We start from the raw sequence: 18,153 nt of genomic DNA on the forward strand, positions 1-18,153 counted from the left end.
ACTTAATAAAATGGCCTTCTTAATATTTTTCTCAGACATTGAGAAAATAAGTGATTCTAACATCTGATGAACAAATTTCTTTGTAAATCACATGGGCTCTAATTCTTTGTTTCAATCAGGACTGAAAGAAGACCTAACTGAGTGTGACAGATGACTAAAAAATAATTTTGATTATAAATAACTGGAATTTTGTAACAACTCTGAAAGAGTTCAGAGTTGATTAGTAGTGCATATCAAAATTCCTGTTGTTATCATCTACTGATTTATATGAACAAGTTTCCTCAGCATTTGAATCTATTAAAATATAGAAATAGACATGATTCTGAGACGTATTTTTTTTTCAATCAACAAGGGACATTCACCCACCCATTTCATCAATGAAATTCTTTTAGAGAGTACTCAAGCAAAACTTTTGTGATTGTAATCCCAGTAACTCAGGAAGCTGAGGCAAGTTTGAGGCCAGTCTCTGCAACTTAGAAAGACCCTGTCTCAAAATTAAAAAAAAAAAAAATTAAAGTACTGGGTATAGAGTTCAGTTGTAGAGCACCCTGGGTTTAATCTCTAATTAAAAAAAAAAATAGCCAATCAAAATATTCCTACTCCTCTTGCCAGTGATTGGTTTATGGGTGAGCATGTGATCAAGTCCTAATTGGCAGGGGGTGGTTAGGGGTAAGGGTTTCCTCCAAAGGAATTCACTTTCACTCTCCTTTTGTTTGATGCTTTCTTGTGAGCATGAGATTGTTTTTGCCAATGCAGTTACTCTGCCCCCACAGGGAGACTTTACAACTATGCTGAGGGGGATGGAATGAAAAGATGGAAAGGCTTGGGTCCTTGAGGATGTTGTGGTTTGGATATGAGGTGTCCCTTAAAACTCCTGTTAGGGCACATGCCTGTAAACCCAGCGGCTCTTGAGGCTGAGGCAGGCGGATCCGAGTTCAAAATCAGGCTTAGCAAAAAGGCGCTAAGCAACTCAATGAGACCCTGTCTCTAAATAAAATACAAAATACGGCTGGGGATGTGCTCAGTGGTTGCGTGCCCCCGAGTTCCATCCCTGGTACTAAACAAAATAATAATAAAATAAAATAAAACAAATCCTGTTAATGCAGAAATATTCAGAGGTGAAATTGTTACCACTGTTGACCGGTGACGAGTCCTTGCTTCCCCAATGTTGAAGAATAACACCAGAGAGCACGCCGAGGCAAGGTCAGAGTAGAAATTAGAAGTTTATTAAAGGACAGCAGAAAGGACTTCTCCCGGAGGAAGAAGGGGACCCAAGAGGTGGAATCCGTGGAAGTGCGGTTGTCTCCCCTTTTTATAGTTTTGGTGATGGAATGTAAGGGGGAAGGGTTGGGACACAGGTAATCTGGGCAGGAAGGACTTCATTAACACTTCTTTGGGATGGGCTATCTTCAAATCTGTCGGGGGCTGTTCCCTGGGTTCCATTCACATTCCTTTGGGGTGGATTTTGGCCTAGGGCCTTTCCATTTCATGAGTTGTCCTGCGTTTCCCAGAATCATTATCAGCATGGCCTCCATTTTAGATTTCACTGGGTATGATATTAGACCCGATTTACCTAACTACACTGACTACCTAATTTTAAATCTGGCTTCAAAATGATTTGATTATATGAGTTGTAACCTAATCAGCCAATCCTATTTTGAATGGATTGACTAGTTAGTAGCTGTAGGCCAATGGGGTGTGACTAGGAGAGGTGGGTCAGCGGAGGTGCATCTTCCTGCCACTGCTTCTCTGCCTCTCTTTCTGCTTCTGGTCCTGCCATGAGCTAAGCAGCTTTCCTCCCTGGTGTGCTGCCTCACCTTAGAGTCAGCCAGACCTCTGAAACCATGAGCCCCAAATAAACTTTCCTTCCTCTAAGTTGTTTTTGCCAGCTATTTTGGTCCCAGCAATGCAAAAACTGATTAAAACAATGGTGTTGCTGAGCTACTGATACATCTCTAGAACTGCTCAGCTAAGGACTTAAAATTAATGAAGAAAAATAAACTTTTATTAGCTTAAGTTGCTTTGGGTTTCCTAATGCTTTCAGCTAAACCCTCTGAATTGACTCATCCTTTTAATATTGCACTTGTCAAACAGGAACTTCCTACTATGAAACCCATAGAATTTTTTGGAACCACACACCCTTTGCATCCTTTTGTCACAAAGGAAGAGACATCCCTCCTCCTACTGGAAACTACTCTACCACCCATGATCTGTCTCCTGTCTGAGGACCCTAATTAATCGAATGGCACCCTTTCATTTTGCATTTCTAATCTTTTATTATCCACACAAACCTTCCAAGCAGCACTTAAACATCCTTATACAGAGGTCTCAATTCATAATGGTTCAATTTAGGATTTTTTTTTTTTTTACTTTAGGATAGAGCAAAAGCAGTATGCATGCAGCAGAAATATGGAATTGTGAATTTTAATCTTTTTTCAGACTAACGATAAATTGGATGATACTCTTTCAAAATGCAGTGGCAACAAGGCACAGTTCCCAGTTAGCCATGCCACGGGGGTTGAGGGGGGACTTGACACAACACAAGCTCTATAGTGTGCTCTGTGGCTAAGCCATAATATTTGGTAATTTAGATATATTTGGTGCCTTTTTTACTTGGGAAATTTTCAACTTAAGATGGGTTTATTGGACACAACTCCATCAAAAGTTGAGGAGCATCTCATAGTCTCAACAAATAAAAAAAAAAAAAATACTCCTTTACCCCCTCGGTAACACATTCTCCTCTGACTTTATTCCCATCACTCTTCCCTATTTTCCTGCTTAGGTTCATCACACTCATCCACACTCACTCTCTCTACTTTCCTTCCTTTCATTCATGTGCCCCTACCGATCTATAATAGTTCTTACAAAGGACATGAGTGACATTGTTTTGCTAAATCCAATAGACACTTCTCAATCTCATCACATTTATCTTCCTAGCAGCATTTGACACTGTTGCATACTGATCAATTCTTTAACATTCTCTTTATTTGGCTTCTATGAGACCACACACTTCATGTTTTCTATTATCTTCGTAGCCATGATTTCTCAGACTCCTGTTCTGATCCCATCTCCTCAAGTCACATCTGAATGATGGGTCTCCTCGTGTTTCTGTCTGAACTCTTTCCTCTTCTTGTGTTCATTTCATCATCCCAGGATAACTTCACTTATTCAGACGACTATGACTTGGTAAAATATCTATTTAGTCTTTATCCCCATTGCCTGACACACAATGCCTAAAATCTTCAAAATGTTCAAAGTGACATTGTATTTTTGTATGCTAGTGTGTTGACTGACAGATGGTTCCTAGGTAACTTCAGGATTAGGGATGGTCATCATAAAGATCAAGGCAGGATCTTTCAGCAGATACTCATCCACCTGATCACAGCTGCCCGCAACATGGCTGCCCTGGACGCAGCCAAGAAGAAGTGACCCTGACAACTCCTGGAACCTCCCACCTGATTGGTCATCTTATTGTGCCACATGGCTTCCCTCCCCCTCCTAGGAGGTCCTTTCTCATGTCTTCCTAATGTGTTCTCCAACCTACTGGAATGGGGGCCAGACTCTCTTTGGTATTGTCACAATCTCTGTAACCCTGAAAATTAGGCCCACCCTTGTGATCCCCAAAGACCTGGTCTGTAAATCAAAAAGGATGCTTAGGAGGCCCCACCCTTAAGCTGGTATTCCTATGGTACCAGGCAGCCTATTTGAGGATTAGGCATTGCCACACATGTGGTTGGCTCAGCCCTGGCTTCTGGCCTGGCCTGAGATTTTAGGGACACTTGAGTGAGGGAGATGTGCAGGGGCCACATTTCCCAAAAGGTAGGTGAGTCAGATCTCTGCCCCCTGCCAGAAAAAGCCTGGGGCACTGTGCCCAGGAAGAAAGCGGTTGTCTATATCTTTCCTGTGGCAGTCTCCTATGGTAGTCTCCTCTGTCTGGTCTACCCTGACCTTGGAAGCCTTGATAATAAAGGCAAGAGCTTCACTCTTCTGGGAAAAAAAAAAAATCAAGGCAGGATTAGAAAGTTGGGACTTTCAACTCCACTCCCAACTCTGGGGAAGAGAGAAGAGCTGAGGGTTATATTGATCACTAATGACCAGTGGTTTAATCAATTGTGTGTATATAATGAAGTCTCCATAAAAACCAAAAGGACAGTGTTCAGAGAGTTTCTGGAGAGCCACGCACCCAGAAAGGGCATGAAAGCTCCACACTCTTTCTTCTATATCTTGCTCTATCCATCTTCATCTGGTGTTCATTAGAGTCCTTTGTAATATCCTGTATAATAAACCATTTATATTTATTTATATAAATATGTTTCCCTGAGTTCAGTGAGTTGCTGTAGCAAATTGGTCAAACCTAAGTACTGGATAATGGAAACATCATTTTTTTTTTAATTTGTTGTTGTACAAACATAATACCTATATTTATCTATTTTTTAATGTGGTCCTAAGGATCAAACCCTGTGCCTCACAAGCACTTTACCACTGAACCACAACCCCATCCCCTGGAAATACCAATTTACTGCCAATTAATCAGAAGTATACATGAAGACTTATTACATGTGATTGGTGTCTGAAGTAGGGGGCCTTCTTGTGAGATCAAGGCTGTGGAATCTGATGCCATCTCCAGGTAGAAAGATCAAAATCAAGCTCAATTTGAGGACACCACGCTGGTGTCCACTGTTAGAACAGACTGCTTGCTTTCCTGCTGCTAGGAAGGAATCTGTACATATGTTTGGGGTCATAGAAGTAATTTGTATTAATTGTTGAGTGAGAATACAGGTTGGGTTTTATTTTATCCTCTGTATTCAGAACTGCTGACTCTCAAACATATATTTCCAGGCTAATCTTGCTGAGATCCAGGTTTGTATAGCTTATTAATAACCAGTCTTTTCTGTTTAGATGTCTCACCAGCATGTAAGATACAAATTCTTAATCTTTACCCACTCAGGTATGTTAACCAACTTTGATTTTCTACATCAGTAAATGACATTTTATCTATTCAGAGGTTCTTGCAAGAATACCAGTTGCTTCATTCATATATACATTTATTTTGATTTCCTTCATTTTATTTATTTTTATCTGTTGCTGAGGATTGAACCCAGCAACTCACATATGCTAGGTGAGTGCTCTACTGCTGAGCCACAACCCCAGCCTGCTGAGAGCCATAGCCAAGTAGGAATGACACATGGCATTTTTGGTTGAAAGGTGACACCAGCAAGCCATTGAGATGATAATGGTTATGTTAAGATGTGTATTCAATTGGATATTAGACCCCTGCTGTCCGCCTTGGCCTGCTACTTTGGAGCTCTCGCAGGGACTCCCAGAGAGTTCCCATTGGTTGGGGAAGTGCGGTAGGAGGGATTTCCGGAGGAGGGATTTCCTGTTGGTGTGTCCCGGGGCGGCCTCCTGCGTGGCATTCGCGGGAGTTTTGGAAATAAAGTTTGTTCCTGCTTGAGTGGCTGGTGATTTTGTGCCCAGCCAGACTGTAGCACCAGCCCCTGCTTCATTCTTTTTTTTTTATTTTTTTTTTATTTTTTTTTTTAGGTGGACACAATATCTTCATTTTATTTTTCTGCGGTGCTAAGGATCAAACCCAGCATGCTAGGCAAGCGTTCTACCACTGAGCCACAGCCCTAGCCCCTGCTTCATTCTTAATATAGCTCTTCAATCTCATCTGCCTCCCAGCAACACTTTAATCCCAAATAAAACATCATCAAGTCCTATAGATAAAACTCCTGAAGCATTTTCTGTATTCTCTGTTTTTGTCCTCACCACAATCTAAGTCATCAAGAATTTTTGCAATAGCTTTCAACTAGTTTTCCTTCATCCTCTTTTTTTTTTTTTTTCTTTCTCCCAGGACTAGTAATTGAACCCAGGTCCTCACACATGCTGGGCAAACACTGTACCACCAAAGTACATTCCTAGCCCTTTTTGTTTGTTTGTTTTTTCAATTTCAAGATAGTCTCACTAAGTTGCTGAGGCTGGTTTAGAATTTGTGATCCTCCTGCCTCAGCCTCCTGAGCTGCTGGGATCCCACGCATGCACCACTCTGCCCTGCCCCTTCATCCTTTTTACAACCCATTCTTCACCTAAAAGCCAGGGCAATGATTGAGAACATAAATTTGGTCATACCATTTCCCAATTTTAAAACTCTGCAATGACTATCCATTGCACTTAGGTAAAAATCTTCCTTAATATTGCCTACAAAGCATTGATTTCATAATTTATTTTTCATAGACCATCCAATCTTATCACATGCCTGTTCCCTTGGTCACTCTGGCCCAATCATATCAGCTTTCTTCAGTGCCAGGGTCTGGGTGAGGTAGTTCTTTGCTTACAAGGCCTGGTCAGTACATAACATTATTTGCTAGTCTTTTCTTTCCAGGCTAAATTCAAATTTTATTTCTTCAGAAAGTTCTTTCTAACACCCTACTCCAAATTGCACTCAATTGTTATATACAGTGTTTATCATTTTCCATATGTATTTTTCTACTTCTTCGTTATATCAAAGAGTGCTGCTATAAATATTTTTATATGTATGAGCAAGGGATTCTCTAAGGCAGTGTTTCAAACTGTGGATCCCAACCTTCAGGTAAAATGGTAATATCATTTTTTTACAAGAAAGAAGAAATAAAAGACAACTTTTATATCAGGATTTTCTATATGTATGTGTGTGTGTTGGATTGTAGGGTAAAATAGACATTTCTTTGGGTAAAAGTAAAAAAAAAAAAAGTTGGAAAGCCACTATTCGAGGAGATATTTTAGGAATGGATATCTTAGGACACAGCATTCAGTTATAATTTCAAACACAAATAGGAAATCAAAATCCCATTGAAAATATACATAAAGATATATTTTGTACTTTGCCTTGGTTTCCTTGTGTTAGTTTCCATAAACATTTGTTCACATTGACAGTACCTTTTCTTTTTTTAAAAGGGGGAAAATTCTTAGAGTAAAACATCTTACAAATAGTTTACAAGGGGAGAGTTATTTATGTAGAAATCAATGTTGTTTAAGCCCACAGACAGTGACAGAAACCAGGAGGTCTGAAGTTTTAGCATGTATTCTCTTTTTATAACTTTCCACGTCACCAATTTACATTATGGCTAGAAATAAATCCCCTGTGTTTATTTAAACACTACAAGTGCAGAACACATTTATTTTATTGTATAAAACTCTACTGGAAAAATTCTGGCTGCTTAGGATAGTAATCCCCAATCCATGAACAAAATGCCATCTCCATGTGCTGTTTTCTATTCTGGGTTCCATTCCGTTCACTGCTGCCCTTTAACCTACCTTTACTTCATAGCAAAGATCTGTCACCAAGCCAATTCTACCAAGCCAGAGCAGACAGCTACCTCTGTGTGGGACTTGAAGGCAATCTACCCTGAAGCATCTATCCTACCCCTGACTTCCCACCATTAGAGTGACTTATTTGGTATTAGCCAGATGACCCTTGTTAAAATTCTAAGGCCTTCCTTAGGAGGAATTCACATTTTTAATCATTATCCATTGGCCAGTGAATTGGTTTAGTGGATTAGTTTAAAAAGCAGGATCAGGACCTTGAATGAATGGGATAGAAATAACTTAGATTCTAGGACAGGCAGAATGAAGTGGGAGGTGAAAAGCATACCTTTAGGAAAGGGTAACTTGAGTTTCTCCCATTGACTGTGTAGAAAGAAAGAGCTGGAGAAAAACCCTCCCCACTTAGCATGAGCTCAGTGGCATCTTGGAAGCATCATGAAGCGCAGCCAACATTTTAGCCGTTTTCTACCTCATTCCCATGCGTCAGCCACTGTGAGATTTCTAGCATAGTCGCATGCTTGCATTCAAACATCTCAAAAGTCAATGTTTGAAATATAAAAACCATCCAGGTTTAGATTTAGATAACCTTCTGGTTTAGGCGTCACCCTTTTATTTCAATTGTAATATTTTTAAGACTCGCCTGACCCTTTTTGTAACCAGTTTTGTTTTTTCAATCAACTCCAAATAGATATTCCACTTGAGCAAAACCAGTACTGCCCTGTAGCTTAAGCCAATGATGAGAAAAGGAATGCGGGGTTTAAAAAGCAATTAAAGAAAAAAAAAAACAGACAGAGAACAGATCTGTTTCTTGGGACATATCAACCTTACATCACTTTGTCAGAGTCAACTTTTTACTGAAGAAGACAAATAGCAATTTTTTGTTACAAAAATATCTTTCCATCGTTGATATATAGAAGGGGGGTGTTGGTAGAATAGCAATAAAGAGAATTTACATCCAGGTGAATATTGCTGAGCCAAGATGCCATTGTAGGGACTCAGTTGTGAACAGGTCACCTGCCTCAGGCTTTCCAGATTAGAGATGAAAAGGGGTTCAGGAGCTCTGGATTTGGAGGTAGGCTGGAGAAAGGCAGAGTCCCTCACTACAGAGCTACAACTTCTTCTGCCTCCCCATGACTCACTCTCTGGCAGGATTTTGATTAAACTCATTCAGAATGAGGTATAAATGACAAAACAAGTTCCTTATTAGATTCTGTCCCTCCTCTTACTAGAAATTCATGATGCGTGTTATTAACATATTGAGGTGCTGAGAAGTCCCACAGAGAAGAAGTCTGTTTACTTGGTTTTACCCAACATGTCCAATTTATTGGACTATGGACTCCTCCCACCCTCAGAACAACATATTGGGAGATCTCATGTTATGAGAAACATGCGCCTTGCTAGACATGTCTCTTGCTCATTCTTTTAACAAATAGTTACTGAAATCTAGTATCTATCAGTAACAGGTAAGTAAAATTGGCAAGTTCATGGAGCTTACATTATTTAATTAATGTTTGCCTCTCCCACAATTTGTTGTACAATTAATTAATACACATTAGTAAAAGAATCACACAAGTAAGGACCTCGAAGAGCCAGGGCAACCCTGAAAGGTTCTCTTCCAGATGGCTGAGGAGACCTTGAGGCAGGTGCAAACTAGATGAATAGGGAGGAGGCAGAGGGGAACAACATTCTAGGAAGCAGGAACAGCAGGTACAATGACATGGTGCTGCTCAAGGAAGCAAAGTGAGGGCATTCTTCCTGTTTGAGGTTGAGGAGATGGGTAGAGGTCAGATCTTACCAGGAAGTTGGTAAGGGAAGGATTTGTTTTGGCCCAAGGATCCTTCTCAGGGTTGCTGAAATCATACCACCTCTGTGTGTTGGGCACTGGCCAGGTCCCAGGTAGAGGCTATGTCACCACAGCATCAGGCAAGTAGTGCTCTCATTTTTCAGAGGAGGAAGCAAAGGTCAAAGAAGTATGTGACTTGTCAAGAGCTCACAACTACTCAGGGGCAGAGTTAGGATTTAACACAAGTCCTCTGAATCCAGAAAAATCTCCTGAATATAGCTGCCTGCTCAAAAGGCCTGTGCCACCAGCCATTCCCTCTCCAGTGCACCTAGTCCCTGAGGGTTACTATAGTATTATTCCAAACCCCAGGGGTTGAGGGCATAGCAAGGGTTTGACAAATGCAGATGCCATGCTCAATGTTAGAAAGCATGGAAATAGAACACCAAAAGGCACTCTTCAGGACACACACTAGGATTCTGAGTATAATGGTGGACACAATTCTCCATTTTATACTTTAAACTAGCCTATTGTCCCAAGCATAGAAGGGAAGACCAGAGTGGCCTTTGAAAGTCCTAATTTCTCTGGGGTTCTGAGCCCTGAAAATTGGCTGTGTCCTTTAGACACATGTCCTTTAGACATGCCAGAAGCATAAGTTCGTACTCCCCACCCTCAAGAGGTTCTATGAACCGCCCCCCCAGGGGAAGAGTCGATGACGTACATGTGACCTCAGAAGAGTCACAGCTGCCAAAGAGTGCTTGAAGCTGAGGGTACGGAGAGGAGAGATGAGTTTAAGACCTTTGAAAAGATGTAGGAATCTGGCAGCCTGCTTCATCCACCAAGTAAAGCACGTTGTCAAAAAGCCCCACCTCTGCCCTGCTTCCTCTCTGGACTTTCTGTAATACACAGCAATCAGCAAGGCTAGGAGCAATTTCCCTGACTTCCTCTATACCACAAACTTGTATGCATATGTATAGGCGTGTACCTGCGTATACACACTTGATCCTTTCCATCTCTGCATATAGCATATTGCACCTTGTGCCTGCTGTGACCCTAATAGCCAACTGAGTGCCAGAAATCCTGGAGTCTCTTATATCTGAGGATGGCTCAGGTTAGAGATACCACATTGAAATGTCATCTTTTGAGGCTGAAATAATACTCAGGTTCCCCCTCAGGGTAACCAAGTAAAGACCCACTGGCTTACACAGGGGGATACTAGAAATTCCAACTAATTCCTATAGATACTCCCTGCACTTCAGAACACCACTACCCTCAAAATAATCCTTTTGTAGTGCATAGGCCTTAATCCCATTTATCTCTGAGTTTGACTCATGGCCTTACTGTGTGACACTGGCATGATACTCAACCTCAGTTTCCACAAAATGAAGATCTAATACTTTCTTCCTGGGGTTGTTGTAAAGATTAAACAAGCTTATATAAGTAAAGCAACCCACACAATTTTGGGCACATGATAAGCCCTGAATAAATGGTAGTAATCATTTCCTCAGTGATTACCAAACAGAAGCCAAGGGCCTGAGGTGGGTAAGCAGGAAGGACTACAGAGACTAGTCTCTGCCCCTGGTGACCCCACCCCTTCCCACTCTGATTTCCAACCAAGACTGAGGATCCCTGAATGAACTGACAATTGACCTAGGTACTCCGTTGTCTCCCTGTAGTAGGTCAGGAAATATCACAACAGTCCTGCTTTCACTTGTTCTTAGCTATCTGGTCTTAGGCAAATCATTTATACTCCCTGCATTTCACTTTTCTCATGTGCAAAAAGAAAAACAACAGCCAGGTGTGGTGGCGCACACCAGCAACCTCAGCAGCTAAGCAAGGCCCTCAGCAACTGGGCAAGATCCAGTCTCAAAATAAAAAAAAATAAAAAGGGCTGGGGATGGGGCTCAGTGATTAAGTGCCCCTGGGTTTAATCAAAAAAAAAAAAAAAGGAAAATAATCATGACACCTACCCCATTTGTGCAGATTAATGAGATCATATAGAAAAGTCACCTTAGGGTATAGAGTTATATTTTATGATAGAGAAGAATGGTTGTTCAAAAATTTAGCCTCCACTGAAAAACTTTCAGGACCAATGAGTTCATAGAAAGGTGAGTATAGTATTGAGAAGTTATAATTGTTTAAAGCTTTCCCTTTACATTGAATAGGTCTCTGTTCATTAACTCAACCCTGAGGACTTTATAGAACAAGCCCCAGACTCCCTTAATCAGAATTTCTGTGGATAAGACCTGGGTTTGTACAGTTAAACCCCCGACAGGTGACTGAGGGACAAACCCAAGGCTGTCCAACTCTGGCCTGTAGACCAAGAGCAACTTGAACCTGGAGCCAGGGCAGAACCTTCCTGGGCTAGCACTGATATGATCAAGTTCTACAGATGACAAATGAAAGAAATATATCCAGTCTGATTCAAATTATCTTTGCATAGGAGCTTGACTAGAGTGAGAAAAGGTATAATGGAAAAATCTCCAACTGGTTTAGTCTCTCTGGGTTTATCTAACTTATTCTCCAAATGTCCAAACTTTAATTTATGTCCCCAGTCATCACCCTCAGGTATCACCAAAGCAATCTGAGAGGAAACAAGAAGGGGGGCCAAAGTAGAGTTCACTGACACTTTCATGTTCTGGAGCTGTCAAGCAATGTGCTCAGAACAAAGGGGAGAGTGAGTGAGGAGACTCCCTACCCCTTCTGTGCCCTCCTTAACTGGAAACCTTAAATGGGCACATTTAAAGCAAGAGAAATTTTAACCACTATTCAGTTTGTGGGTGCAGAAAAGATTCAACTCATAGATCAAGAAAGTATTTTACCATACAATATGTTTTGTATAGTAATTTATTTAAAATCTAAAAATTTAAGGAAAACATACTGACTTATAGCATCCTTTTTCCATGTTCCTCATCTTGGAATTTTTAAATACTATCCTGCATTGCCATTTCACATAAAATTGTGTTATTTCTCCAGGAAGACTGGGAGCTCCTTGAGGGAATGGTCCATCCAATCAACCTGATAAAGAATTCTAGGTGCTTGATAGGTGCTCGTCAATTACTTGATGCAATTTGGTACATTGAACTTCATGTTGCTATAAACCTATACCCAAGAGAGGGCTGGCTGGATTGGAAAGTACCACCTCAGAACCTTCTGTCAGACTATGAGAAAATATTCCTGGGAAGCCCCCAGAAATTTCTCTGGCTGATTTCTATTGCTGCTTACTGAGGTAAATTCCCCTTGCCATTACCTGAATGACAGGATATATGGGTTTCTAGAGACCAGGCCTATGGGATCCACTTTCTCTTCTGCTTTTCCTTACAGGCAGTATATACAATGTCAGCTAAAGTATGCATTTTTTTTTTATATAAGGAAAGTTAAGTCACAGACAACCACTGTCACTTTACTGAATTCACTGAGTACTGGTTTTGGGTAATAAGCAGCCTCTTGACTGCCACCATGGATGAGATCCTTCTTAGCTCAGTCTTTTGAATCCCAACCTGTCTTGAGAATTTATGCTACTTCTGTTATTATTATTATTATTATTATTATTTTGTGGTGCTCAGGATTGAACCCAGGGCCTTGTGCATGTGAGGCAAGCACTCTACCAACTGAGTTATATCCCCAGCCCCATCTACCATTATTTTGACATTTCTGAAAGTATAAAGTAATTTCTGCTCAAGACCTGAGTTTTCTATCCTGGAATTTTTTTTTCTGTTCTTATAATAACTGGAGTCCAGCATCAATCATGCTCTTAAGTGCTCTTGTGGGGTAAGGCCTGCAATTAAGACTCAATATTATGTGCTACCTTGACATGTTGTAAAGTTGAAGGGCCTAACGGCAAGTTCTCCTCCCTCCTGTGCTCTTTTGGATAAGGTCTCCTTGCCAAACAACCTTTCTTATCAAAGAGACCAGGCACAGTTCCTGCTTATCCCTGAGTAGTGGGTTTCAGTTCTCTGCCAGCTGCAGAATTATTAAAAACAACCCAATCATATTCTCCCTTCAGGATCAGGAGATACCATGTCCTCTCAAAACTTCAAATCCTGCCTCCCACAGCCCCTACTTGTTCACTCTGTTCCTAAGTTCCTGCACTCATGTGACCCTGCATGGCATGAAGTGTGCTCCTCCCTCAGGCTGTGAGTGTATGTGACTAATAAACTGCTGTTGGTCTCGCCTGCCCAGTGTCAGATGTCAAGTGTTCAGCTATCCCCGTAATCCTGAGCAAGAATCCCTCCCTCACTGACGGGGTAAAGAGGAGGTGATTCAAACAGCTCTGGCCACCACAGTCCTGAAGTGAATCCTACGGGTATTAGTTATTTTGCCTCTTTCTCAGTGCTCCTAAGCTACACCTGTTCTCTGCAGATTTTTAGATGCTGCCTTCCGGGTGCTATGTGCTACATTTTTCCATACCTTGCCACCTCTAGGGCTTCACCCTCAGCAAGTTACCAGCTCTTACAATACCAACAACAATCTGGAAAACTTAGAAGCAACTTCTTTGAGATCAGTAAAAAGTGATTGAGCGTTGCCCTTTTCTTCTCTAGCAACATCAATATTCTCCAAACCCTCTTTACTGTTTTACTATATCACCCCACACCCCCGCCACCCTGATGATTATCCACATATATTTCTGAGAGTAAAGGGAGTTTTTGCTATGGAGACTCAAATGTCTCAAATGTCTGTCCAAAAATTAGTCAGATAGTAAATAAACCTTTTCTTTAATCCTCTTCTCTGAGAAGTCATTTTTTTTTCACTTTCTTACAACCATTCAGCTTACTGAAATATGCTCATGTAGGTTACATTATGAACTGATCAATCTCCATCTAACCTTCAGTGTCTATGTGGGCCTTGACATGTCCTATGGAACCATGAGAGAAAAGAACACTCATTTAATGTTGCCTCTACTGAATTGGGGTGGGTTCCTCCAAAACTGTAGGATATAGATCTCCCTTCTAATATTTCATGACCATGTGACCAGTTCATCTGACGATTAGGAAATGAGATTTATTTATATTAGTCAAAAAATATAGGTGATTATTTAACTTTGGATTAGGGAAAGCCTAAATTTAAAAGCACAATATGGGGGCTGGGGTTGTGGCTCAGCAACAGAGCGCTTGCCTAGCACATGCGAGGCCCTGGGTTTGATCCTCAGCACCACAAATAAATGAATAAATAAAATAAAGGTATTGTGACAACAACTAAAAATATATTTTTTTCTTAGAGAGAGATAATTTTAATATTTATTTTTTAGTTATTTTGGCGGACACAACATCTTTGTTTGTATGTGGTGCTGGGAATCGAATCCAGGCCGCACGCATGCCAGGCAAGCGCGCTACTGCTTGAGCCACATCCCCAGCCCTAAAAATATTTTTTTTTAAATAAATAAAAAATAAAAATAAAAGCACAATATGGAAAAAGGTAATAGACTTAACTTGATAAAATAGATAAATTTCTTCAGGCTAAAATTAAAAGCTCTTAAATGAAATTAAAAGTCAAACTGAAGGAAAGACGAAATATATATGTCAAACCATTCATAGTCTTGCTGTTAAGAGTTCTTACAACAAAGATAAGATGAACAGTCCAGTAGAAGGCTAACTGTTCCAGTAGTAGAGTCATGCAGATATTAGTAGGCAATTCACAAAAGAATAATTACAAATTACAAACAGAACTACGAAAGATGTCCATCCTTCCTAGAAAACAAATAAGTGCGAATTAAAGTAAGACTAAGGTGTTATGTTTTTCCCATCAAACTGGCCAAACTCCTTGTGAGTCTTGTTGTTGGGCAGGGCTCATCTCCATATTAGGAAATACAGACACCAAGTATTCTCATTCCCATCTCCTGGGGTGGGATGTGACTCCTAAGATTATATGACTGTTGCTAGTAATGCTAAGAAGCTGGGAGAGAGCAAATCTCTGGCTGCAGAAGCAGCAGCTAGTTTCCAGGACCCACCAGGGCAGAGGTGCCAGCAAGGTGTCTGGTATACAGTGTCCAATATTCAGGCGTAGTGCCAGTTGTGGCAGGCTCTCATTCTGCCTCTGTGGAAATGGCAGAGGAGTCCTGGCTGGACTGGTCCTACAGCAAGGCCTTGTCTGGGGTTGTGGCTGCACAGTCTTCCTGCATTCCCACTTTCTAAGCCTGAGGCTCTTAGCTTTCCTGACAAAACTGTGGGCTGCCCAACACCTTGCAATAAATTCCTGTGGTGGTAGCTACTGCTTGAGTGATAGAGCAATATAAAGAGAAAACTACTCAACCCAGTAATTTACTTCTTGGGACATATCCGACATAAATAATTAGAAATGTACACATTTAAGTAAAAGGCTATTCTAAACCCTGTTGAAAAATAGCAAAAACAAGGGAACAATGTGAATGTTCTAGCAGAGGGAATTGATTAAATTAATTATAATGTGGAATATTATGTAGCCATTAAATACATGTTCTTAAAGAATATTAAAAGACATGAAAATATGCATAATATTATGCATAATTTTATTTTTTTAATATATTTTTTTTTTAGTTTTCGGCAGACACAACATCTTTGTTTGTATGTGGTGCTGAGGATCGAACCCAGGCCGCACACATAACAGGCAAGCGCGCTACCGCTTGAGCCATATCCCCAGCCCTTATGCTAAATTTTAAAAGTCAAATGTTTGGTCTGGGGATGTAGCTAATATCCCCAATAGCAAAAAAAAAAAAGTTCAGTAAGAATCTAATTTTTCATAAAGAAACAAAATGTGAACAGTTGTTTTCTCTTGATATGGGAGTACAGTATGCTGGTGAGTTTATTTTCTTTATACTTATATATCTTCTAATCCTCTTTAATAAACATGTATTTTTTAACATACATTAAAATGTAAAAAAAAATTAGAAAAAAGATTGATCTGAAACTTTCAAGTAAACTAATTGTTTTTTTGTTTAGTTGTGCGTTTGCTTTTAGCAGTTTGGTAATAGATCTTCAACTGACAAAGGAAAGGGGAAGATTTAGTAAGTTTCTGAAGAGATCTAATACCCCATTTCTGTACTTTTCCACAATCATCCAAAGAACTGTCTTAACGTAGGTTTTAACTTAGGAAACCTAATTTGAAAGAAAAAAGGTATCCTGGAATTCATTTGTTCACCCAAGGCAGGAGGTTTCAGTTGGGGGAACAATCAGAAGATACAGAACTTGGGTGACGACGGACTGATGGAGAGACCCACATATGAAGGGTAAAAGGATACAAACGCTTAAAAACCTAGGAAACACAAATACCTCATCGTTCTCCAACGAGCATATTGCCTTTGCTTTAGCTGATGTTACTCTTAACATTCCTTGCAGTGCCAGAATGCTTTTCAGTTTATGAAGTACTTGCATTTCCTCATATATTATTATTAAGCTCATTTTACTGGAGAGAAAATTAAGCCCTAGAGAACTTAAATGATTTGTGGAATGTCTCGTGTTTATGATGCGGCAGCACTGGGCCTAGAAACCAGGTCTTCTGCTCTTTTGACTATATCTGGAGACAGCAGAGCGAAGTAGTTGAAAGCTTGGGCTTTAGAGCCAAACAAATCTGGCTATGCATCCAGCTCTGCCTCTTACTAAGTATGAACCCGGAGAAACCAAATCAGTAAATTATAACCAAAAGTTTTTAAAGGAATAAAATAATACAAAAACCGCAAAGTGCATTCCATGCAGTGAGAGTGTCAAGGTATTCCATTAGTCTTCAATGTATTTATATGTGTTTATAAATGTTGTGGTTCAGACGTGAGGTGTCCCCCAGAAGCTGTGAGACAATGCAAGAAAGTTTAGAGGTGAAATGATTAGGTTATGAGAGCCTTAACTTAGTCACTGCATTAATTCCTCAATAGGAATTAACTGGGTGGTCATTGTAGGCAGGTAGGATGTGGCTGGAGGAGATGGGGGTCTACCTTTGGGGTTTATACTTTGTTGTAGTAAAGAGAGCAGTCTCTTTCTCTGCTTCCTGATGTGATGTTCTTCGCTGCTTCCCTCTACCACACTCTTTCACCATGATGTTCTGCCTCACCCCAGGCCCCAAGGAATGGAATCAGCCACCTATGGACTGAGACCTTTGAAACCATGAGCCCCAAATAAACTTTTCCTCTTCTAAAATTGTTCTTGTCAGGCCCTTTGGTCACAGCCATGAAAAAATTGACTAAAACAATATTATATTTTTTAAAAAATTATTAATCCACTAAAGTATAAAATAAGTATAAAATATAAAAATTGACATATAAAATGTCATATATTTATATGTAAAGTGAAGCAATTCTCTCTCTCTTCATTCGGACACAAACACACTTATTGCTTTGTGCTAAGTCATGGTCAAAAAATGTTTGAAAAACAGGATATTAAATTGTAAGCTCCATGAGCTGGAACCATATCTGTCTTGTTCTTGATTATTTCCCAGACCTAGCATATGGTAGTTTGTTCAGTATCCAACTGACTGAACAAATAAATTAATAGAAACCATATACAACAGGATCAGGTTTGGAAATTTGCATTCCCAAATAATTTTTTAAATTGTTTATGTCTTACATGCAAGATTAGCTACATAATTGCCCAGATCCAAGGCAAAATGAAAATACGAAGCCCTTGTTAAGAAATTATTGAGGGGCTGGAATAAGTGGCTCAGTGGTAGAGTGCTTGCCTGGCATGTGTGAGGCCCCATATTTGATCCTGAGCACCATATATTAATTAATTAATTAATTAAAAGATCCACTGACAACTAAAATATATTTTAAAAAATTATGAAGAATTCCAAGGCTATGACAGGACATCACCATGATGCCAGTCGTGCTTAACATAACCTCTTGGGCCAGATTTTTCTAAGCAAAAATAATGAATTTGATCAGAGTATTCAATGGAATGAATGTTTATGTTCCCCCCAAATCTGTTATTGAAATCCTAACTCCAAGATTATAGTACTAAGAGATAGGAACTTCAGGAGGGGAGTTGGTCATAAGGCAAAGGCCTAATAAATGGGATTAGTATCCTTATAAAAGGCTGCCTTGCCCCTCCACCATGGGATGACATAGCAAGACACTATCTATGAACTAGAAAGCAGGCCCCTATCAG

Source organism: Marmota marmota, unplaced genomic scaffold (genome assembly GCF_001458135.2).
Source record: "Marmota marmota marmota unplaced genomic scaffold, marMar, whole genome shotgun sequence".
In the NCBI taxonomy this organism is placed as follows: domain Eukaryota; kingdom Metazoa; phylum Chordata; class Mammalia; order Rodentia; family Sciuridae; genus Marmota; species Marmota marmota.